Raw genomic sequence first — 24838 nt, 5'->3', positions numbered from 1 at the left:
TTTCCAAACTTTCCTAACTGGAAAGAAAGAAAAAAGAAAAATATAATCCCTTAAATAAATGTAGTCAAATAAAACAAACAAGTCCCTCAATTTCTCACACGTTGGTCATGGTCAAAAATGCCTCATTTTCACTAAAAGACTGTCTGCCCTTTGATCCAGCCATAGCACTGCTGGGTTTGTAACCCAAAGAGATAATAAGGAGAAATACATGTACAAGAATATTCATAGCTGCGCTCTTTGTGGTGGCAAAAAATTGGAAAATAAGGGGATGCCCTTCAATTGGGGAATGGCTGAGCAAATTGTGGTATATGTTGGTGATGGAATACTATTGTGCTAAAAGGAATAATAAAGTGGAGGAATTCCATGGAGACTGGAACAACCTCCAGGAAGTGATGCAGAGTGAGAGGAGCAGAACCAGGAGAACATTGTACACAGAGACTGATACACTGTGGTGCAATCGAACGTAATGGACTTCTCCATTAGTGGCAATGCAGTGATCCGAAAAACCCAGAGGGATCTAGGAGAAAAACCATTATCCACATTCATAGGAAAAACTGTGGGAGTAGAAACACAGAAGAAAAACAACTGCTTGAGTACATGGGTTGAGGGGGATAGGACTGGGGATGTAGACTCTAAATGATCACCCCAGTGCAAACATGAACAACATGGAAACAGGTTCTGATCAAGGACACATGTAATACCCAGTGGAATTGCATGTTGGCTACAGGAAGGGGGGGAGAGGAGGGAGGGAAAGAATATGATTCTTGTAACCAAGGAATAATGTTCTAAATTGACTAAATAAAATTAAAAAAAATTTTTTTAAATGCTTTCTTTTGTATTTTGGGTCTATCGCATCTATGTCAGAAGGTAGGTAGAATGGTTCATCATTGGTCCTCTGGAATCTTGGTTGGCCATTTCATTGATACATAAATACATGTACATATATGTGTGTGTTTATATGTATGCATGCAGATATACATACATGCACACACATATTTGTATATATATGTATTTATATATATACATATATAGACACATTTATTCAATTCCTTTCAGCTATGGAGGACCTGATTTTGTTATTGTTTTGTTTCAGAGTGGCTTAGCTAGTGCCTCATAAGATCACTGTTATTGTCACAACTAGAGTCACCTCTAAAGTACAGTAAATTCAGGTACTCACCCAGGGCTCTACATTTTGGGGATTAAGTGGAGCTTAATTACTTTCAAACTGGGAAGTAGGAATTGTGGGTAGGGGCAAAATGAATGGAGAAGAAAGAGGTTTCAGTGTCAGGGGGTGCTAAGAAAGTGCTGAGGTTCATACCCCAAATATTCTGCATGCAAGGGTAGATACTGATAGGTCTAAGGACTAAGGTTGCCTAGCAACAAGTCTCCCTTCATTTGGTACACACACCCTCCAGCATATCTGTTGGTATTTTGTGACATCTCTATCATTTCTATTTCCCTTCAAAAGAAGCTACCTTTTTACTTTAATTAGATTTCATTTTTGTAAAAATCGGGATGAGGGAGTGTGAGAAATCCAATGTAATTTGCCAAGCCCTGTATTACATCCCTCGAGACGACCACAGACATAATTATTTTTAAAATAATTTTTTATTAATGCTTTTTTTGTTATCACTTACCAATGACCTCCCTCCTCCCAGTAGAATCCTCCTTTGTTAAAAAGAGGTTATGGTTAAACAAAACAAGGCAAAATATATAACAAGATATACCCATTTCTGAACCTATAATCCATTCTACCTTTGCTAAAAGGAGAATGTCATGCTTCACCATTAGTGGGAGGAAGTCAGTTCATGACTACATTGATCTGAGTTCTGGTATCTTTCGGTCCCCCCCCCCCCCTTATCTTATTGTTGTCATTGTGTAGATTGTTCTTTTCATTCTGTTTACTTCACTTGTCAGTTTAAACAAATCTTAAAATTTTCCAATAATTCTTCTTTGCTTACAGCCTGATATTTTATTACATTCATATGCCAAAGTTTGTTCAATCATTCATAAAGTGATGCATATCCACTTTGCTTCCAATTTTTTGTGCTACCATAAAAGGTAGTGCTATCAATATATAGAGAGGGCTTTTCCTCTGAGTATCATCTCCCTGGCATATACGATTGTAGCAGTCTTGTGGCTGGTGCCCTGTTAAATGCTTTTAATGGAAGGGTTGTTCATTGCTGGGGAAGAATAGAAGGGATATTAAGTAGGCTGGACCCAAGAATAGCTGCAGACCAAATGTTGGACTGAGGCAAGAAGGGGTTCTTAGATTTTTTTCTCACCAAGAAGTTTTGGGTGTTATCTGCCTTTTGATGTTAATGGTCACCCTTATATTTACTGCTAATTCAGCCCTGTGGTTTTCTGAGTGATTTTATTCAATCTCAAAAATCTGTAGGAATGCCATGGAGCAGACCTCTTCCTTTGCCCTGGAGTCACATCTCCAGAAGAGACTATATAGCTGAAGAAATCTATAAAAGAAATATAGCATTTATTCAACAATGCATGTATAACTTTGTGAAAATAGCTATAGTTAACATTTTATTTAAGGCTCATAAAGCATTTTACAAATATTATCACATTTAGTCCTCACAATAACCCTGGGAGGTAGGCATTATTATTATCCCCATTTTACAGACGAGGAAACAGAGAAGTTAGGTGACTTATCCAGAGTCACATAACTAATGAATAACTATCTGAAGTAGAATGTGAACTCATGTCTTCCTCTCAAGTCCAGCACTCTATCCATTGTACAATCTAGCTGTACTCGGTACCTTTGAGACATATAGGAAATAGAAGTCCCAATCTTTTTCTTAGTTTGGAGGGTGGTTCATGGGCTGATGATAAATCATTCTCTGCTTTGAAAAGAGAAGAATCAAAATTTTCAAAAATTAAGAATTCTTTGGATTCTTTAAGTCTATTAAATTAAACCTCTTCGAATGTCTCAGAGTAATTTGGTTATTCATGAGAATAACACCTTTTCCAAGAGAAATAAAGTTAATTTTCTACTCTTCTGCAGAGGAGCTCATTAATTATACATTTTAGATTTCATCAATTTCAGCTAGATAAAACTATTCCTTTAACTAGATGTCAAGGAAGACATACAATATTAAGTTAAAATATACTGGAAGGCAATAAATGGTTATTTTATTAAAAAAACACAATTCTGTTACTCATAAAATTTTCTCACTTAGTTTCCTAATTGAATGCCTAAGTTTCACATTTAGATAGTCAAGTCAATGTAGAACAATCCTGTGAACTCAGGGTGGGGGTGGGGGAGAATAAACTACCTAGAAATTTATAAACTATTGAATCCCTCAAGATAAAGGGCAGATGGATAGTTTTCCCTCTAAGTACTTTTTAAAATAATACATTGGCATCTACAGCAGCACCATTCATCCACAAAAGCATTGACATGCCTCTTATCCTGCTCCCACTAGGAATTCACACTCTTCCAATTAGAAAATTGTCTCGAAAAGTTTGCCACGTGTGATCTTAAGCTCTGGCAACTTTTCTTGCCAACAAATATAGGGAAAGGAGGAAAGAGAGCTCAGTTTTTACTCTTTGGCATCCTTCATGATTTTTCCCAGGTTGGGGTTCTGTTTTCATCTCATCCTCTTTCTCAAAAACCACTCTTTGTTTGGACAGCCCCCCATCAAGATGAGCTGAAGAAGTAAACACCATGCTCTCCTTAGACTCTGCAGGATGTAACTAGAGCCATCTTTCACAGTTTTTAGTATCTTCTGCTTTTTTTTTTTGGTTTACTTTCAGGAAAATAAAAAACTTTCCCCCCTTTTTCTATCCCTCTCAGATTAGATAAAAAGCATCACTGACAATATTTCTAATCTTCCTGTTGATTTAATGGGAGCCTGGTGAGGAACGGAAGTAGCCTTTCTTCTATGGGAAGATTTGTGTTAGGGGTGATGACTAGGTGGCTCAGTGGAGAGAGAGTGAGCTTGGAGATGGAAGATCCTGGGTGCAAATCTGACCTCAGATACTTTTTATTTGTGTAACCCTGAACAAGATATTTAACCCTGTTCTCCTAGCCCTTCCTGCTCTTCTGTATGGGAACCAATACTTAATATAGATTCGAAGACCGAAAGAAGAGAAGGATTTTTTAAAAATATTCATTTTTTACAGTCTCTTTAACAGTTAAAAAAAGATAAAAAGGATGTTTTACAGATGGCAGCTTTGTGGTATACTTGATAGAGTGCTAAAATCCTAGTCAGAAAGACTTGAGTTCAAATTCAGCCTCAGCCACTTAATAATTGAATAACTCTGGGCAAGTAAGTCACTCAACCTTTGTCTGCCCAAGTTTCCTCACCTGTAAAATGGGGATAATAGTAACATCTACCTCTCAGGGTTGTCGTGACTATTAATAAGATAATATTTGTAAAGTGTTTTGTAAACCATAAAGTGCTAAATAAATTTCATCATTATTATTAATATGAGAATAATTGAAATAGCTATAGGAACTATTGAGACTTTGCACACTCATGTCTGTACAAGGTCATCTTAATGTTCTAATATGGCATAGACTAAAGACTATTCTGAAATACTTTCTCTCCTACCATGTTTATGTGACCAGATGTTAAACTCTATCTTGGGTAACCAGATATTAAAATGACAAATGAGAATGAGCAATGATGCTGGCTTTGCATCCAGTTCATTTGAGAGTGTGATTAGAGTTTCTTCTGCATTTTATGTAGGCAATACATTTGTTATTGAGCCTTTCTCTAATCTATTAGATTATAAAATCTCCAGGGGCAGGGATTCTGTTTCCCACTCCTAATATCTCTTTTCCTGCGGTATGCATTTTACTGTCCTACAAATATTGTGCAATTATTGGTGCTTGTGTATTTCTAATTGAATTGTTTTTCTCACTTATTATTTGAAATCTCTCTCTTCCCTCCCTCCCCTCTCTCTCTCTCCTTCCCTCTCTCTCTCCTTCTCCCCTCCCTCTCTCTCTCTCTCTCTCTCTCCCTCTCTCTCCCTCTCTCCCTCCCGTCCCTCTCCTCTCTCTCTCTCTCTCTCTCTCTCTCTCTCTCTCTCTCTCTCTCTCTCTCTCTCTCTCCTCTCTCCCTCTCCTCTCTCTCTCCCCTTCTCCCTCTCCCTCTCTCTCTCTCTCTCTCTCTCTCTCTCTCTCTCTCTCTCTCTCTCTCTCTCTCTCTCTTCTCTCTCTCTCTCTCTCTCTCTCTCTCTCTCCTTCTCCCTCTCCTCTCTCTCTCTCTCTCTCTCCTCTCTCTCTCTCTCTCTCTCTCTCTCTCTCTCTCTCTCTCTCCTCTCTCCTTCTCCCTCCCTCTCTCTCTCTCTCTCTCTCTCTCTCTCTCTCTCTCTCTCTCTCTCTCTCTCTCTCTCTGTCTCTCTCTCTCTCTCTCTCCCTTCTCCCTCCCTCTCTCTCTCTTCTCTCTCTCTCTCCCTCTCTCCCTCCCTCCCTTTCCTCTCTCTCTCTCTCTCTCTCTCTCTCTCTCTCTCTCTCTCTCTCTCTCTCTCTCGCCTCTCCCTCTCTCTCTCTCTCTGTCTCTCTTTCTCTCTCTCTCTCTCTCTCTCCCTCTCTCCCTCCCTCTGTCTGTCTGTCTGTCTGTCTGTCTGTCTGTCTGTCTCTCTCTCTCTCTCTTCCTTTCTCTCCTCCCCCTCTCTATCTATCTATGTGATTGATTACTTTGGTTTATAGTCCCAAGTTTAAAAGAGCTCACTAGAGTTGATGTGTATGTGAAGTATCAGTCAAGCAATGGACCATTCAAATGGAACGTTCCTATCGATGTTGTATTCCTCATGTGGATCAAATGAGGCTCCAGCTTTGTAGGGGTGTCATTTGGTAGCAGTAGATGTCACTTATTTTTTGCTTTCCATGATAATGGACAAGGGATTTTCTGTAGGAGGCTTTAAAAAGACCTCGAACAACAATCTCATGATTTTTAAATAGCTGGTTTGCAGTTTTACCCTCTCTGAGGGGTGTTTTTTGATGGAATGTGCAGGCATTAAGCCATATGATTCCTGTTAACTCTAGTAGAAGCTGAACAGCTAAATTCTCAGTATATGAGGACAAAAAAAAAAGGATCCCTTGGTACTCTTAGGGAGGAAGAAGCAATTAAAATTTTGTAGGTTTTGGAGAGATTCCCTTCCTTTTCCTTTTTCATTCTGTCACCATTTTTGCTTTATTAGAAAACAAGCACCCATCTGTTTTTTATATAAAAGAAAATGTTTTTTTAATTGTATTTATTTGCAAGCCAGTAATTCCATGCAATATGATTAATCTGAGGCAATAAAGAAATGACTTCAAGAAAGTACTTATAAAGGCCACTACCCTTCAGTATTCAGTTTTTCTCACATTCTCAAGTTCCTTGGGAAAACCTGCCAGTCGTCTTCAATTTCTGCTCATTTTTTATTGTATTTATCACTGCATAAGAAAAGTTGGTAGAAGGGAGAAATTTAAATACTGCACAGAAAAGAAAATATACATGAACTGACTGAGCTATCTTTTCCTGGTGTGAAAGAACACACGATTTAGACTTTCTTTAAAAAATTTTTATTCAAGACTTAAAAAATCAAGCCTAGAGGAATCACTTCTAAGAGTATCACACATTCCCTCTTCTACTTGGAGGCCAGGACACATGATTTGGACCAAGTTTTACTCCCCGGGACCCTGGTCTCTAATGACAGGGGTTAGATTCCTTGTCCTTACACTCTAGTTCATTAAGATCCTCCTCTTGGTGGCCTGGGGATGTTTTTCTTTAGAACCTGTGGCTTACATGCTGCTTTCCCCCCAAAATGTTGGGAGTAAAACAGGGGTTCTCATTGTACAATATAAATCAGGTATGGGACTGGTAAATCATTCCTAGACATCAAAGGATATGAAACACAGGATACTCCCAAGAATACATCTGACAAAACAAAATTAAAACAAGATTAATGCTTGTTAGATTCCGCTGGGAGGCTGACATTTACACCTCATCAGAACATAAGCAGTTTGTAGGGCTGCTAATTAGACATTTTCCATTTTAGCTTGGCTCTCCACTGTCCAGAGCACTCCTATCACATGTCTGCTGGTAACTAGCCAGCTTTGGGCCAATCATCTTGTCAATGGCAATCCTCTCAAAAAATACTGGAGAAGTCACTTGGCATCCTGCCACCATACAACTTGGATGGAGAACGTCTATATTTCTTGAGCTCACTAGGTTAGCTCTAATCCTGTGCATGTATGTCTCTGGATTGGTATGTGTTCAGCTAAGCTCAGAAACAAACACAAAAAGGGCAGCCCAATCTGAGGCTCAGGCTTGTTTGTGCAGAATGATTTAGATGCCACGAGCTCATGGTGGCATGGAGGCTAGGTTTGGGGAACAAGGACACATTCGGAATATTTAGGCAACAAGCATTGATCAAGAGCCCACTATGTATCAAGCGCCATGCTAAGCACAAATCCCATCTCTGATGAGATGACATGCAAACAAGATACACTGAAGAAAAATGAGAGAAAATCAACAGAGGGAAGGCATTAATATTAAGGGCAATGGGGAAAGTCTTCTTGTAGAAGATGTGACTAGCTAAGTCTTGAAGGAAACCAGAGAAGCCAGGAAGTGGAGTGAGAAGGGAGAGGGTTCCACGGTTGGAAGAGAACCAGTGAAAATGCCTGGAATCGGGAGATGAAAAATGTAGTATTAGAAAAAGTAAGGAGGCTTGTATCAGAGTGAAGAGTATGGCAAGGAAGGGGATGATGTAAGTTATTACAAGACTTGAAAGGCAGGAGAGGATCAGGTCATAGAGGGTGTTAAAAGCTAAGGAGAGGAATTTACAGTTGATGGAGATGATAGGGAACCATTGGAATTAATTTGAATACAAGGAACAGTATGTTGAGACTTGGGTGTCAGGAAAATCAGTTTTCTAGCTATTTGTAGCCCAGAAGAAAGGGCAACATTTTTAAATTTTTTATTTTTATTGCCATGTAAAATACATTTCCATAATAGTCATTGTTGTAAGAGCACACTCATGCATAACCAAAACTCTGAAATAAAACTATAAATATACTGATATTAAAGATGACACCAACAGTTCTTTTTCTGGCGGTGGATAGCATTTCCTGTCATAAGTCTTTCAGGATTGTTCCAGATCATTGATTGCATTGCTGAGAGTTTCCCAGACAATCATCATCCAATATTGCTATTGTTGTGTACAATGTTTTCCCAGTTCTGCTTATTTCACCCTGCATCAGTTCATAGAGATCTTTCCAGTTTTTTCCATCACTAATATATAGCACGTGTTCAGCTATTCCCCAATCAATGGATTTTCCCTCATTTTCTAATTCTTTGCCACCACATAAAGAGCTGCTACAAATATTTTTGCACAAGTAGGTTCTTTCCCTTATTTAAGGTCAACAATTTCAGTTCTTTACTTGGAGGAAACCCATAAGAAAATGATCACACCAATGGAACTGGAACATTTAATAAATGAATGAAAAAATATTTACTTGGCACTTACTATATAGCAAATTCTATGGGTGAGTGCAGTCACTATGAGTCTAAAAAACATGGTACTAACTCAGAAGGTTTTTTTCAAAAACCTCTAGGAAAATGAGAAAGGTGAGTACAAGTTATCTAATAATGATAATGATATGAAACACTTCATGTAGAGAAATAGCATATAGCACTAGAGTTAAATGAATATCACATGTGCTGATTCTTTGTTTGTAGAAGATGTTTTTTTCTGATTTCCAACATGACAAGATTTTAATTCTGTCAAATATTGACTTGAGAGACTGACTCCAACCTACCTAGTGGGCAATGCCAGCTTTGTCCGATTGGACTTTGTATCTGCCCATTCTATCCATCCAGATGAATGAATGAAAAACCATTTTTAAATGCTTCCAATGTGCAAAGCATTGTGCTAATCCTGAAGACACAAATAGAAAAGTAAAACAGTTCCTGATCTGAAAGAGCTCATATTTGAAAGAGGGAAACAATACATGTTGGAAGTTTTAGCTGCAAGTCAGATAAAAAAGACCTGGTGGTTCTTAGGGTGCAGTCCCAAACAGATGGTAATGTATCTTCTTTGATATAATTTCCACTTGTAGAATATATATTTCTAATATTGAAGCAGTTGACAGTACCCAGGTTTTTGATGACAGGAACTATCGTTTTGTAGGTAATGTTGCTGAGGAGGAAGAGGATGCAGGACCTGTGGGGTCATGGTTAGGATGAATTTCCATAAAGGTTGTATCACTGAATTGTGAGAGGATGGAAGAAAGGTTGGCAACCTCTATTCCCTGTGACTTTGGGGCTTACCTGCCTATCAATAGCAGTTGGTTGGTGGTTGGTGTTAATAGTGGCAAGGTTGGTGGAGGTTGGATCATTTCCTTCCCTGGATGATGACTGTGAAGGCCAAACTGGAAGCATGATTATTAACCCGGGACTCTTTAGCTTTGGACACCTTGGTCAATAAATCACTTAACAAACATTTATTAAGCTCTTACTATGTTATTAGGCACTGTTAGAAACATTAAGAATATTAAGAAAGTTAAAAATTCCCTGCCTTTAGACGACTCCTATTTTAACAAGGGGGACAACATGTAAAAAAACTGGGAGTATGATATAAGATACATGTTGTTCTTTGTTTTTAAGAGGACCAATGACATCATAGGGTGATGTCTTGATTTGAGTGTGAATTAAATTAAGGGGAGGCAGAGTTGCATGAAGTCATCAGCTTCCCTCTCTCTTCCAGTCATTAAAATCCAACAGTAAGACAAAATTCAGAATGATGGGCAATGGCTGGGATCACAGTGGATGACCCTGGCTTCTTTAATGTCTGACCAAGCTCTGGGTACTCCACAGAGTCTGCTTCTGTCACCTTCATGGCCATTGGAACAGATTGTTCTCATCTGTATATCCCATGGGGGATAGTCTTCACATGCTTGGGCAGGCAGACATCCTTCTCACTTGCCAATGGGCTTGAGGTCCATTGGCTTCAACCTAGTTTAGCCCACCTAATAACCAGGATGTGGCTGCATGCTTCTTGGAGCCACAAGTGAGAGTTGGGTGAAAAGTAGACAACAAAGGTAGATGAGCAGCCCCGAAAAGAAGTCAGCAAGCCCTCACACCAGAGGTGCCAGTGCTCCCTGATCACCCCATATATCCTATATAATACCCATATATAGTAGATGGAAGTGAAAGAGGAAGGCAATAGTAACTGGAAAGACCTCCTGTAGAACTTGAAAATTGAACTGAGTCTTGAAGGAAGACTTCAAATTAAGAGGCAAGAGGGAGGGAGCAGAGTATTCCAGGAATTAGGAACAGCCAGTGTAGAGGAACTGGGGTTCAGAGGAATAGCAGAGGCCAGGGTAGCCAGATGGTACAATGGAAAAAGGAGAGTTAAGTAAAAGAAGACTGGAACAATGAGATCAGAAACCAGACTTCAGAGGTGTTAGAAAAGAGTCATGAGGAGAACAAGTAAAAGATACCAAGGGTTCATGTCATAAAGGGATTTAAATAACAAATAGAAAAGTTTATATTTATTCCTAAAGTTAATAGGGAGTCGATGTAGCCCCTTGAGCAGGATTGGTTATATGGTTAGACCTACAGTTCAGAAAAATGACCTTGACTGTTGAGTAGAAGATGTATTGAATGAGGGGAGATGAAGTAGTGAGGCCAGATAAAAGGCTAATGCAATAGTCCAGGCAAGAGGTCATGAGGTTCATGGTTGATGTGGTGACTATGTGAGTGGAGAGAAGTAGAGACATGTAGAAGAGATGTGAAGGTAGAAATGACAAGATTTGGCAACAGTTTTGAAGATGTGAGATGAGTAAGCATAGAGGAGAGGATTATAAAAGTTGTAAGTCCTAGTGACCAGGAAGATGGTGAGACCCTTGAGAGAAATAGAATTCCAAATCAAAAAACGATTAAAGGATACGAATAGCCAGTTTTCAGAGGAAGAAATCAAAACTATCCATAGTCATTTGAAAATCACTATTGATTAGAGAAATACAAATTAAAACAACTCTGAGATATCACCTCATATCTAACAGATTGGCTAACATGACCAAAAAGAAAAATGATAAATGTTGGAGGAGAACATTGGGACACTAATATACTGCTGGTGGAACTGTGACCTGGTACAACCATTCTGGAGAGAAATATGGAACCAGGCTCAAAGGGTCCCAAAACTATGTATACACTTTGACCCAGCAACACCACTACTGGGTCAGTGATCAGAGATAAGGAAAAAGGACCTATCCTGAACTAAAATATTTTTAGGAACTCTTTTTGCAGTGGCAAAAAATTGGAAACTAAGGGGTTGTCCAACAATTGAGGGTTGTCCATTGAGGAATGGATGAACAAGTTGTAATATATCCTTGTTAAAGGAATACTATTGTGCCATAAGGAATGGTGAACTGGATGAATTCAGAAAAACCTGGAAAGGCTAATATAAATTGATCCAAAGTGAAGTGAATAGGACCAGGAGAATCAGGCATACAGTATCAGAAATATTATGTGATGATCAACTATAAAGGACTAAACCATTATTAGCAAAGCAAGTCTTCAAGATAACACAAGGGACCCCTGATGAAAAATGCTATCCATAGCCAAAGAAAGAACTGTTGGAGTCTGAGTGCAGATCAAAGGATGCCATCTTCCACTATATTTCCTTCATGAGATTTCTATTGTATGTGTTATATGTTTTTTCTATCATGACATAAGCAATATGGAAATACATATTACATGAACATATGGGTATAACCTATATCAGACTATTCATTGCCTTGGGAAGGAAGGGGAGGGAAGGGAGGGAGAAAATCTGAATTTTAAAATGTCAAAAAATAATTAAAAATGGTTTCTACATGTAACTGAAAAAATAAAAAAATTTAGGAAAAAAGAGAGAAATAGGGAAAGTTGGCAAGAGAGGCAAGATTTTGGAGAAAGATAACAAGTTTAGTTTTAGACATTTTGAATTTGAGATGTGTACATGACATACAGTTTAAGATATCCAAAAGAGAATGGGAGATGTAGACCAGGAGCACAAGAGAAATTAAGACTAGATAAAAAAATCTGGGAATCATCAGCATAGAGATGATAATTAAACCCACTGAAGTTAATGAGATCACCAATTAGATGTATAGAATGAAAGAGCATCTAGGACAAAGCTTTGGGAAGTACCCACATTTAGTGAGCATGATACCAGTGAAGAATGAGCAAAGGATAATGAGAATGAATGGTTGGACTTGTAGAAAAACTAGGAAAGAAAAATGTGATAAAAATCTTGATATTATCTAGGACCGTGATGGCCTCTAGCTCTGGACCAGGAGTTGATCTGGAAACCAGAGGCCCAAAGCTATGGCCATGGCTGTGCCCTGGCCCAGGGGGTGTGGGGAGGGGTGAATGGTGGGCGGCTACCACCAGGTGGTTGAGGAGGGGAGTGGAGGGGTAGGGCGAGGCTTGCAGAAGACTGGGTGGGGCTCTGGTCTATGTGCAATGGAGGAGTGCCTGGAACCAATTACCAGATACTTTTAGCACCCTGAAAAAATGTAGCAATGGCTTACTCACAATTTTTCTCTCTATGTACTTTTGTGAGACCTTATTCTCAGCATTAAATAATATCAAAACCAACAGAAGAAACAGATTTACAGATGAAGTTAGTAGCGCTTTCTTGGGCTTGAAGTGTACAAAATACCAGCCTTTGATTGAAGATTTAGCCAATGAAACTCAGCAACAAAAAAGTCACTAATAGGCAGGTTAGTTAAAGAATTTCACCTCCTCCTCTCTTATCTTAGTTCATGGCACCCCACACAAGACAAATAATATCAAGACCAACAAAAGAAACTGACTGACAGATGAACGAAGAAGTCACTAAGCTAAGTTAAATAATTAGTTTCTGCTTTATTAAATACAGTTATATATTACAATTATATATTTTTAAATTTAAACTATAAATATCATGAAATTATGTTTTTTTTCCTTGAAGTGACACACCACCCAAGTTATGCTCAATTTTTTTGGCAAATTTTGATACACCAATATCAAAAGGTTGCCCATCTCTGATTTAGGAGGTGCTGTAATATTTTAGTACTTGTGTTACAATCAATATAAACCCATCTTCAAAAGAAAGCATTTTGAGGACTTCACCACCCAAAGGGAATCCCTCTTAAATCTGGACTCTCATTACATCTTCCATCATTCTGAGAAACCACTTTGGCAAGCATATGTTTCTCTGTTTTTTGTATCAATCTCAATCGATATTAACAAAGAAAAGAGGGCCAAACAATAATCCCTGATAATGAGGCTACTAAGGGATCTCATGTGAAAGGAAATTTTTTAGAAAGAAATCTTTAAGGCCCTATTTTGTTTGATTGAATCAGTAGAATGATTTTCTTATACACCAAAAAAAAAATTTTTTTTTTTTATAGGATGTATTTACAAAGACTTCCCTGTTCTCTTCTCCTACCATCATTGAGGATATTCTTAATATGTGGGTAGATTATTTTCATAAAGATTTTGTAATTATAGAAAAGTAGGCCTTTTGTTCAGTTATCAGTTTGTAACAAACACTCCTCTGAGCTGTCCCTCACAACTTGCAATCCTGGGTTCAACTCCCTAAAGAATGATTACTCTGTGAGTTCTTTATAGGTATTTCTTTTGTCTTGTCTATTTTCTTTTCTTTTCTTTTTTCTTTTCTCTTGTTTTCTTCTTCTCTTATAATACTTACTTTCTGTCTTAGTATCAATTCTAAGGCAGTAGAGTGGCAAGTACTGGGTAATCAGTTTTAAGTGACATGTCCAGGGTCACACAGTTAGGTCACTCAGGAAATCTGAGGCCAGACTTGAAACCAAGTTCTCCCAACTCCAGTTCTGATGCTTTATATGCTGTGCTATAAGATGCTATCAGATATTTTCTTGATTGTTTCCCCACCCCCACCTCCTGCAACCCCAATTTATATTAAGGCCTGTGATATCTAAAATAATTTAATATACTCTTCTATTTCAAATATCCTGAAAATAATTCCTTCAGTGCTCTCAAATTTGAGTTGTTGGAAGCATCTGGGTAGCTCAGTGGATGGAGAGTCAGGCCTATAGATGGGAGGTCCTAGATTCAAATCTGGCCTCAGACACTTCCCAGCTGTGTGACCCTGGGCAAGTCACTTAAACCCCATTGCCTAGCCTTTACCATTCTTCTGCCTTAGTACTGATACTCAGTATTAACTCTAAGGTAGAAGGTAAGGGTTTAAAAATGTTTGTGTGTGTTACCTTTAACACTCACATGCTATACCTCTATTTAGTCTAGTCTGTCTCCTTTTCCTGTCTTTGAATTCTTTACTTTCAACTTTCTCATATAGTATATTAGGAAAATTTGCATTTGAGATAAATGTTGTGGCTTGTCTCTTCTTGATGGAGAATGTAGTTTATTAGAAAAATCTTTACAGATCTTCCCTATTTTTTTGGTCAGTTTCTTTTTTTGGCTCTTCTTTCATGGTCATTTTTCAACTTCAATGTCCTCAGGGTAGATCAGTGGAATAGATGAGGGATAAATGACCTCAGCAAGCTAGTGTTTGATAAACCCAAAGATCCTAGCTTTTGGGACAAGAACTTACTGACAAAAACTGCTAGAAAAATTGGAAAATAGTAGGGGGAAATTAGACTTAGATCAACATCTCACACTCTATACCAGGATAAATTCAAAATGGGTAAATGACAAATAGAAAGAGTAAAATCATAAATAAATTAGGTGAACATAGAATAGTATACTTATCAGATCTGTAGAAAAGGAGGGAATTTAAGACCAAGCAAGAGATAGAGAACATTACAAAATGTAAAATGAATAACTTTGATTATATAAAATTAAAAAGATTTTGTAAAAAGGAAACCAATACAACCAAAAATAGAAGGAAAGCAACAAAGTGGGAAAAAATTTTTAAAACAAAAATCTCTGACAAAGGTTTAATTTCCCAAATATATAAGAAACTAAGTCAAATTTACAAAAAATCAAGCCATTCCCCAATCAAAAAATGGTCAATGGATATAGACAGTTTTCAGATGAAGAAATAAAAATAATCAATATTCGAACACTTCCGGGTAATCATGGCTGCAATCTAGAGGCCACACACTTCCTCTCCCAGGCACCAAACGAAATAGACTACATCAAAGGAGCATAAAAATCACCTTTGTAGGAACAGAAGGACTCCCCAGTACTCCCCAGTATACCACAGAGGCGAAGGTACATGGGGTTTGAACATTTCCACACTATAATAAGGAGGAAGAAAAGCTTGCACAAAAACATGAACTGAGCCACCCTTCCCCTCCTCGCCCCACCTCTCCCACCAAACCAGAGTGAGCTACCAGAGCACTCACTGGGACAGTGAGTGAGTGGGAAACGTCTCTGTCTGGGGGGGCACTCCAGGGTCTTTGGGATCTGGGGACTGCCAGGAAAAAAAGTCTCAGGGCGGTTTCATGGGAGAATCCTGTGCTGAGCACAGGGGGCTCAGGGAGCTGTACTCGGGGTGGTTGTGCTGAGCATCTGGGCGGAGCTGAACACCTGGGCAGTTTGGCTGTGATCAGGGGTCCAGCGCTCTAAGAAACCTCGGAGTCTGGGAAAAACTAGTCTGAGGCAACCTAAATTCACAGAAAACCGGCCCATATCACCCAGACCCCAGACCAAAAAGGAAAGGGGAATAAAACCACCAAAGGGATGGCTCACATGGCCCAAAAATCAAGCCTCCAGGAAGAAAGGGAAAAAGGTGACTATTGAAAACTTTTATGGTGGTGGAAGTACCCAAGGAAAAGAAGAGAATGAGGAGGAAATCCAAAAAAAATCAGAACATGCCCCCCAAAATGGAAACTATCAACAAGCTCTGGAAGATCTCAAACTGGAACTTACCCAAAAGATGGAAACCTGGAAAGAAAAATGGGAGAAAGAGATCAGCAGTCTGACAGATAAGACTGTTCAATTGGAAAAAGAGCTCGAAGCATCCAATAGAAGGGCAGACAAAGCTGAAAAACAAAACCAGTCCCTAACGACCAGAATTAAGCAACTCGAAGAAAGTGAGATCATAAAACAGCAAGAATCAATGAAGCAAACCCCAAAAAATTAATGAATTAGAAGAAAACATAAAATATCTCACTGAAAAGGTCACAGACTTGGAAAACAGAGGACGAAGAGTCAACCTCCGAATTATCAGTCTCCCAGAAAAACCAGAGATAAACAATAAACTCGATATTATTCTACAGGAGATTATAAAAGAAAATTGTCCCCACTTTCTGGAGCAAGGGGGCAAAATAGAAATAGAAAGGGTTCATAGAACACCCTCTATACTAAATCCCCAAAATACAACCCCTAGGAATGTAATTGCCAAATTCAAGAGCTTCCAAGAAAAGGAGAAAATCCTACAAGAAGCCAAGAAGAGGAGCTTCAGATATAGGGGGGCTCCCATAAGGATCACACATGACTTAGCAGCTAACACACTAAGAGACCGCAAAGCATGGAACACGATATTTAGAAAGGCAAGAGAGCTGGGTCTCCAACCAAGAATCAACTACCCAGCAAAACTGACTATATGCTTCCAGGGGAAAGTATGGGCATTCAACAAAATAGAAGATTTCCAAGCATTTGCTAAGAAAAGACCAGAACTAAGTGGAAAATTTGATATCCAAGCACAGAAAGCAAGAGAAACATGAAAAGGTAAATATGAAAGAAAGGGAAAAGGTGATAAATCTTATCTTTTTCTTTAAGTCAAACTCTCTTCTATAAGGACTACATTTACATCAAATTATATATATTAATATGTAGGGAAAATGTTTTGTGTAACTCTCAAAAATTGTATGCATCATAAGAGTAGTTAGAAGAAACATGAATAGGGAAAGATTGGGGCATTAAGAAGATTTGGGGAAAGTGGGGGCAAAGAAAGGAAAAGGGAGGGGGGGAACCATCGATAACACTAAGATTTACTTCAAGAAAGGGGGGGGCTTAATAGAATAAAGATATAAAGATACACATGGGAAGGGGAGGGGAAGAACTCTCATATGAGAAGGAGAGGAAGAGAGTGTGAAGTGGAATTACTTAAATCTTACTCTCAGTGAAATCAAATCTGAGAGGGAAGAACATCTAGATCCAGTGGGATCCTGAATTCTATCTTATCCAACAGGGTAAGAAAGAAAGGAAAATTAAGGAGGGGGAGGGGAAGGGAGCATAAAAAGGGAGGGGCTAGAAAGGGAAGCGTCTCAAGGGAGGGGTCTAGGGGGACTGACCTAAAGTAAATCACTGGTTCAAAAGGAGATAGCTAAAGAAGAAAGGTCAGAACTAGGGGAAGATATCAAAATGCCAGCAAATCCACAAATGACAATCATAACTTTGAACATGAATGGGATGAACTCACCCATAAAACGTATACAAATAGCAGATTGGATTAGAACCCCAAACCCTACCATTTGTTGTCTTCAAGAAACACATATGAGGCGGGTTGACACTCACAAGGTTAGAATTAAAGGCTGGAGTAAGACCTTTTGGGCCTCAACTGATAGAAAGAAGGCAGGAGTTGCAATCATGGTATGGGACAAAGCCAAAGCAAAAAAAGACCTGATCAAAAGGGATAGGGAAGGTAAATATATTCTGTTAAAAGGGAGTATAGACAATGAGGAAATATCACTAATCAACATGTATGCACCAAATGGTATAGCACCCAAATTTCTAATGGAGAAACTAGGAGAATTGAAGGAGGAAATAGACAGTAAAACCATATTAGTGGGAGACTTGAACCAACCACTATCAAATTTAGATAAATCAAACCAAAAAATAAACAAGGAAGAGATAAAAAAGGTGAATGAAATCTTAGAAAAATTAGAGTTAATAGACATATGGAGAAAAATAAATAGGGACAAAAAGGAATACACCTTCTTTTCAGCACCGCATGGCACATTCACAAAAATAGATCATACACTACGTCATAGAAACATGGCACTCAAATGCAGAAAAGCAGAAATAATAAATGCAGCCTTTTCATATCACAAGGCAATAAAAACATTGATTGGTAAGGGTACATGGAGAGCCAAATCAAAAATTAATTGGAAATTAAATAATATGATACTCCAAAATCAGATAGTTAGAGAAGAAATCATAGAAACAATTAATAATTTTGTTGAGGAAAATGACAACGGCGAGACATCCTTTCAAACTTCATGGGATGCAGCCAAGGCAGTACTTAGAGGAAAATTCATATCCCTGAGTGCATATATTAACAAAGTAGGGAGGACAGAGATCAAGGAATTGGAAATGCAAATCAAAAAACTTGAGAACAAACAAATTAAAAACCCCCAGAAGAAAACCAAACTAGAGATCCTAAAAATTAAGGGAGAAATTAATAAAATCGAAAGTGACAGAACTATTGAGCTAATAAACAAGACTAGAAGCTGGTACTTTGAAAAAAACAGACAAAATAGACAAAGTACTGGTTAATCTAATTAAAAAAAGGAAAGAAGAAAGGCAAATTAACAGCATCAAGGATGAAAAAGGGGAATCTCACCTCCAATGAAGAGGAAATTAAGGCAATCATTAAAAACTACTTTGCCCAACTATATGGCAATAAATATACCAACCTAGGTGATATGGATGAATATTTACAAAAATATAAATTGCCTAGATTAACAGAAGAAGAAATAGATTTCTTAAATAATCCCATATCAGAAAAAGAAATACAACAGGCCATCAAAGAACTTCCTAAGAAAAAATCCCCAGGGCCTGACGCATTCACCAGTGAATTCTATCAAACATTCAAAGAACAGTTAATCCCAATACTATACAAACTATTTGACATAATAAGCAAAGAGGGAGTTCTACCAAACTCCTTTTATGACACAAACATGGTACTGATTCCAAAGCCAGGCAGGCCAAAAACAGAGAAAGAAAACTATAGACCAATCTCCCTAATGAATATAGATGCAAAAATCTTAAATAGGATACTAGCAAAAAGACTCCGGCAAGTGATCAGAAGGATCATTCACCATGATCAAGTAGGATTTATACCAGGGATGCAGGGCTGGTTCAATATTAGGAAAACTATCCACATAATTGACCACATCAACAAGCAAACCAACAAGAACCACATGATTATCTCAATAGATGCAGAAAAAGCCTTTGACAAAATACAACACTCATTCCTATTGAAAACTCTAGACAGCATAGGAATAGAAGTACCTTTCCTAAAAATAATAAATAGTATGTATCTAAAACCATCAGCTAATATCATCTGCAATGGGGATAAACTAAATCCATTCCCATTAAGATCAGGAGTGAAACAAGGATGCCCATTATCACCTCTATTATTTGACATTGTATTAGAAACACTAGCAATAGCAATTAGAGAAGAAAAAGAAATTGAAGGCATTAAAATAGGCAAGGAGGAGACCAAATTATTGCTCTTTGCAGATGACATGATGGTCTACTTAAAGAATCCTAGAGATTCAACCAAAAAGCTAATTGAAATAATCAACAACTTTAGCAAAGTTGCAGGATACAAAATAAACCCGCATAAGTCATCAGCATTTCTATATAATTCCAACACAGCTCAGCAGCAAGAACTAGAAAGAGAAATCCCATTCAAAATCACCTTAGACAAAATAAAATTCTTAGGAATCTATCTCCCGAGACAAACACAGGATCTATATGAACACAACTACAAAACACTTTCCACACAACTAAAACTAGACTTGAACAATTGGAAGAACATTAACTGCTCATGGGTAGGATGAGCCAATATAATAAAAATGACCATCCTACCCAAACTCATCTATCTATTTAGTGCCATACCCATGGAACTTCCAAATTTTTTTTTTTACTGATTTAGAAAAAAACATAACAAAGTTCATTTGGAATAACAAAAGATCAAGGATATCCAGGGAAATAATGAAAAAAAAATACAAAGGAAGGTGGCCTTGCAGTCCCAGATCTCAGACTATATTATAAAGCAGCAGTCACCAAAACAATCTGGTACTGGCTAAGAGACAGAAAGGAGGATCAGTGGAATAGACTGGGGGCAAGCAACCTCAGCAAGATACTATATGACAAACCCAAAGATCCCAGCTTTTGGGACAAAAATTCACTATTTCATAAAAACTGCTGGGAAAATTGGAGGACAGTGTGGTAAAGATTAGGTTTAGATCAACACCTCACACCCTACTCCAAGATAAATTCAAAATAGGTGAATGACTTGAACATAAAGAAGGAAAGTATAAGAAAATTAGGCAAACACAGAATATCATACATGTCAGACCTTTGGGAAGGGAAAGACTTCAAAACCAAGCAAGACTTAGAAAGAGTTACAAAATGCAAAATAAATAATCTGGAATACATCAAATTAAAAAGTTTTTGTACAAACAAAACCAATGTAACCAAAATCAGAAGGGTAGCAACAAATTGGGAAACAATCTTCATAAAAACCTCTGGCAAAGGTTTAATTACTCAAATTTACAAAGAACTAAATCAATTGTACAAAAAATCAAGCCACTCTCCAATTGATAAATGGGCAAGGGACATGAACAGGCAGTTCTCAGCCAAAGAAATCAAAACTATTAATAAGCACATGAAAAAGTGCTCTAAATCTCTTATAATCAGAGAGATGCAAATCAAAACAAATCTGAGGTATCACTTCACAATTAGCAGATTGGCTAACTTGATAGCAAAGGAAAGTAATGAATGCTGGAGGGGATGTGGCAAAGTGGGGACACTAATTCACTGCTGGTGGAGTTGTGAATTGATCCAGCCATTCTGGAGGGCAATTTGGAACTATGCCCAAAGGGTGATAAAAGACTGATTGCCCTTTGATCCAGCTATAGCACTGCTGGGTTTGTACTCCAAAGAGATAATAAGGAAAAAGACTTGTACAAGAATATTCATAGCTGTGCTCTTTGTGGTGGCCAAAAATTGGAAAATGAGGGGATGCCCTTTAATTGGGGAATGGCTGAACAAATTGTGGTATATGTTGGTGATGGAATACTCTTGTGCTCAAAGGAATAATAAAGTGGAGGAATTCCATGGAGACTGGAACAACCTCAGGAAGTGATGCAGAGTGAAAGGAGCAGAACCAGGAAAACATTGTACACAGAGACTGATACACTGTGGTACAATTGAAGGTAATGGACTCCTCCATTAGTGTCAATGCAATGTCCCTGAACACTCTGCAGGGATCTAAAAAATACTATCCACAAGCAGAGGATAAACTGCGGGAGTAAAAACATCGATGAAAAGCAACTGCTTAACTACAGGGGTTGAGGGGATATGACTGAGGAGAGACTAAATGAACATTCTAATGCAAATACCAACAACAGGGCAATAGGTTCGAGTCAAGAACACATGTGATAACCAGTGGAATTGTGCGTCGGCTATGGGAGAGGGAAAGGTGGTGGGAGGTCGGGTGGGGAGGAAAAGAAAATGATCTTTGTTTCCAGTGAATAATGTTTGGAAATGACCAAATAAAATAATGTTTAAAATTAAAAAAAAAAGAATTCTGATCAGTCTTGTAACCATGGAAAAATATTGTAAATTAATTAATTAAATAAATTTCCCCTGATAAATAAATAAAAAATAATCAATAATCATATGAAAAAGTATTCTAAATACCTCCTGATTAGAGAAATGCAAATCAAAGCAACTCTGAGGTACCACAGCACATCTAGCAGATTGGCCAATTGGCAGCAAAGGGAGGGGATGTGGCAAAATTGGGATACTAATACACTGCTGGTGGAGTTGTTAATTGGTCCAACCATTCTGGAGGGCAATTTGGAATTATGTCCAAAGGACTTTAAAAGAATGGCTACCCTTTGACCCAGCCATACCTCTGCTGGGTTTGTACCCCAAAGAGATAATAAGGAGAAATACTTGTACAAAAATATTCATAGCTGCGCTCTTTGTGGTGGCAAAAAATTGGAAAATGAGGAAGTGTCCATCAATTGGGGAATGGCTGAATAAATTGTGTTATCTGATGGTGATGGAATACAATTGTGCTAAAAGGAATAATGAACTGGAGCAATTCTATGTGAACTGGAATGATTTCTAGGAATTGATGCAGAGCAAAAGAAGCAGAACCAGGAGAATGTTGTACACAGAGGCTGTTATAGTGTGGCACAATCAAATGTAATAGACTTTTCTATTAACAGAAATGCAATGACCCAGGACAATCCAGAGGAACTTATGAGAAAGAACATTATCCACATCCATAGAAAGAACTCTGGAAGCAGAAACCAGAAGAAAAACATGATTGATCACATAATGCGATAAGGAGATGATTAGGGTATTGATGTTAAAAGATCACTCTACCACAAATATGAATAACAAGGAAATAGGTTGTATAACTCAGTGGAATTGCTTGTCAGATCTGGGAGTGGGAGGGAATGGGGGCGAGGAATCATGAATCATGTAACCATGGAAAATATTCTAAATAAATTAAAAATATAAAATAAATTTAAAAACTTTTAGGATTATTTGACTTGACTACATCTTTCTAAGCTTCCTGAAAACTTGTTTTTTTCCCCCTTCATTTCTTCTTTTTGTTTTTGGAAGCAATGTTGTTCATAATTTTTCATCTATCTTCTTTCATAAGATTTTATAAAAATCAATTTATGTTCTATCCTCATAAGACCTACTTCTCTTTGCTTTCTTTTTCTTTCCTACTTGGAAAGGAGAGAAAATATTTGCTAGCTAGAATGGTGAGTTTCTAGGTTTTCTGACCTCTTCGTTATAGCATTTGTTTATCATGATTTAAACTTCTGTAGGATCAAGTTGTGAACAATTGAATTAGATAGTTGCAGTTTCACATACAATTTTGTTTTTCTGTCTTACTATATATATATGGAACCAGTAGTAACTCTTTCCCCCTTAACTTCAGGATTTTAAAAAACTTAAAAAATGCCCAAAGCATCTATAAGATATAATAGTCTATATCTGTGTTTGTTCCTTGAGAATTCACTGCTTTAATATCCTCAGAATTCTGTCACCTCCAGAACAAAAGGTGATCTATTCTCAATCTAGCCCAGTCCTTCCTCATGCCATCTCCTGCTTTGTTTAGAATTTAAATAATTTAAGGATAATCTTTCCAAATTCTGTTTTATCTTATTTTACTTTTTCATTTATTTTGATGTTGATGTTGATCAAATAACATTGATATTTACATATAAATTAAAGTATATTAAATATTTCTCCCCCTAAAAAAGAGGAGAGAGAGAACAATGATTTATTAAGCCTCTGTTATGTGTCAGAGTTTGTGCTAAGTGCTTTACCAATATAGGTATCCCTTAAGGCACGCAAAGTGGAAGGGATATCTGCATTATCTAATTTGATCCTCATAGCAATCCTGGAAGGCAGATATTATTATTACTATTATTACTATTTTATAGTTAAAACTAAGGCATACAGAGGTTGTATCTTCCTCAGGGTTAAGTGTCTAAGGCTATATGGGAACTCAAGTCTTCCTGACTCTAAGCCCACAGTTTACCTAAGTTCCTTTAAAAAGACTAAGACGTGACTTTGTACAAAGAACTGATCTCAGAATTATTACTAAATTGGTTACCAATCCTCTTATATGTTAAAATACAGTTTATATTTTGTGATGTTATTTGACACATGCCATGTCAATACCTCCCATTTCTCTCCTTTAAAAAATGTTTAATGATGTATTTTGTTTTGACACATGAGTACTGTGCAATATTTGCTTTCCCCTTTCTGCAAGCAAAGTAATTGTCATAAAAAACAGTTAAGCAAGACCATCTGATGTAATGATTGTCAATGACAGAATGAATCACTCTGAACTTATAGTTTACAATCTCTTAACAGAGGTAATTGTGTTTTAACATTAGTCATCTGGAATTGATAAGTCCTATTTGCTTTCAGTTCCATTGGGGTTTAGTGTTGTTTTCATTTACATTGTTGTACTTAGATTTCCATTATATTATAATATATTATAACTATATTTACATGATTATATTTCTGCATTTCCCCTCAAGGTTCTGTTTTGTTCATTCTGTCTCAATTCATAGAAGTCTTCCCTTATTTTTCTAAATTCTACCTATTCATTATTTCTTCCTGCATGATTTTTTTGTTATATTTATGTTACAATTTGTTTAGATATTACCTAGCTGATGAGCATGTTCTTTGTTTCTTGATTTTCACTGCTAAAAATATTTTAGTATTTATGAAGTTTTTCTTTATGTCTTTGTACTCCTTGGGTTACAAATGCAGGCATGGGACTACTGGTTCAGATTGTATGAAAAGTCTAGTAATGAATCTCACAAAATCTCCAATTGTTTTCCAGGAGTTAGACCAAATCCACAACTCTACCAATATTATATTAGTGTTTATATCTTCCCACAGCCTTTCCATCCTTGGATGCTTTTATCATTTATTACCTTTGCTCTCTAAATGGGGGTTAGATGAAACCACTGACTTGTTTTTATTTGAATTTCTGTTCCCTGTGATTTGGAACAATTTTCAAAATTTATTGTTAGTTTTATGGGCTGAAAACTTTAGATATAGAAGGAAATTTAGAGATAATCTATTCCAACGTCTTTCTTTTATAGATGACAAAATAGAGGCTGAAGGATTAAGTGGTTTATCCTAAATCACACAGGCGGTGATATAGTCAAGACTTGAACCCATTTCCTCTGACTTCAAATCCAAAGCTCTTTTAACTATATTATTTCCAGCAGACAGAGTTGGAGTGAGGAAGTCCAAATCCAGCCTCAGATACTTTGTGACCCTGGACAAATCACTCAACCTCTTTCTGCCTCAATTTCCTTAGATGTAAAATAGGACTAATCATATCACCTACCTTCCAGAGTTGTAATAAGCATACAACATGATAATATTTGTAATATGCATTG

This window comes from Monodelphis domestica, chromosome 4 (assembly GCF_027887165.1).
Source record: "Monodelphis domestica isolate mMonDom1 chromosome 4, mMonDom1.pri, whole genome shotgun sequence".
Classification (NCBI taxonomy): Eukaryota; Metazoa; Chordata; class Mammalia; order Didelphimorphia; family Didelphidae; genus Monodelphis; species Monodelphis domestica.
This window is presented reverse-complemented; position numbering follows the sequence as displayed.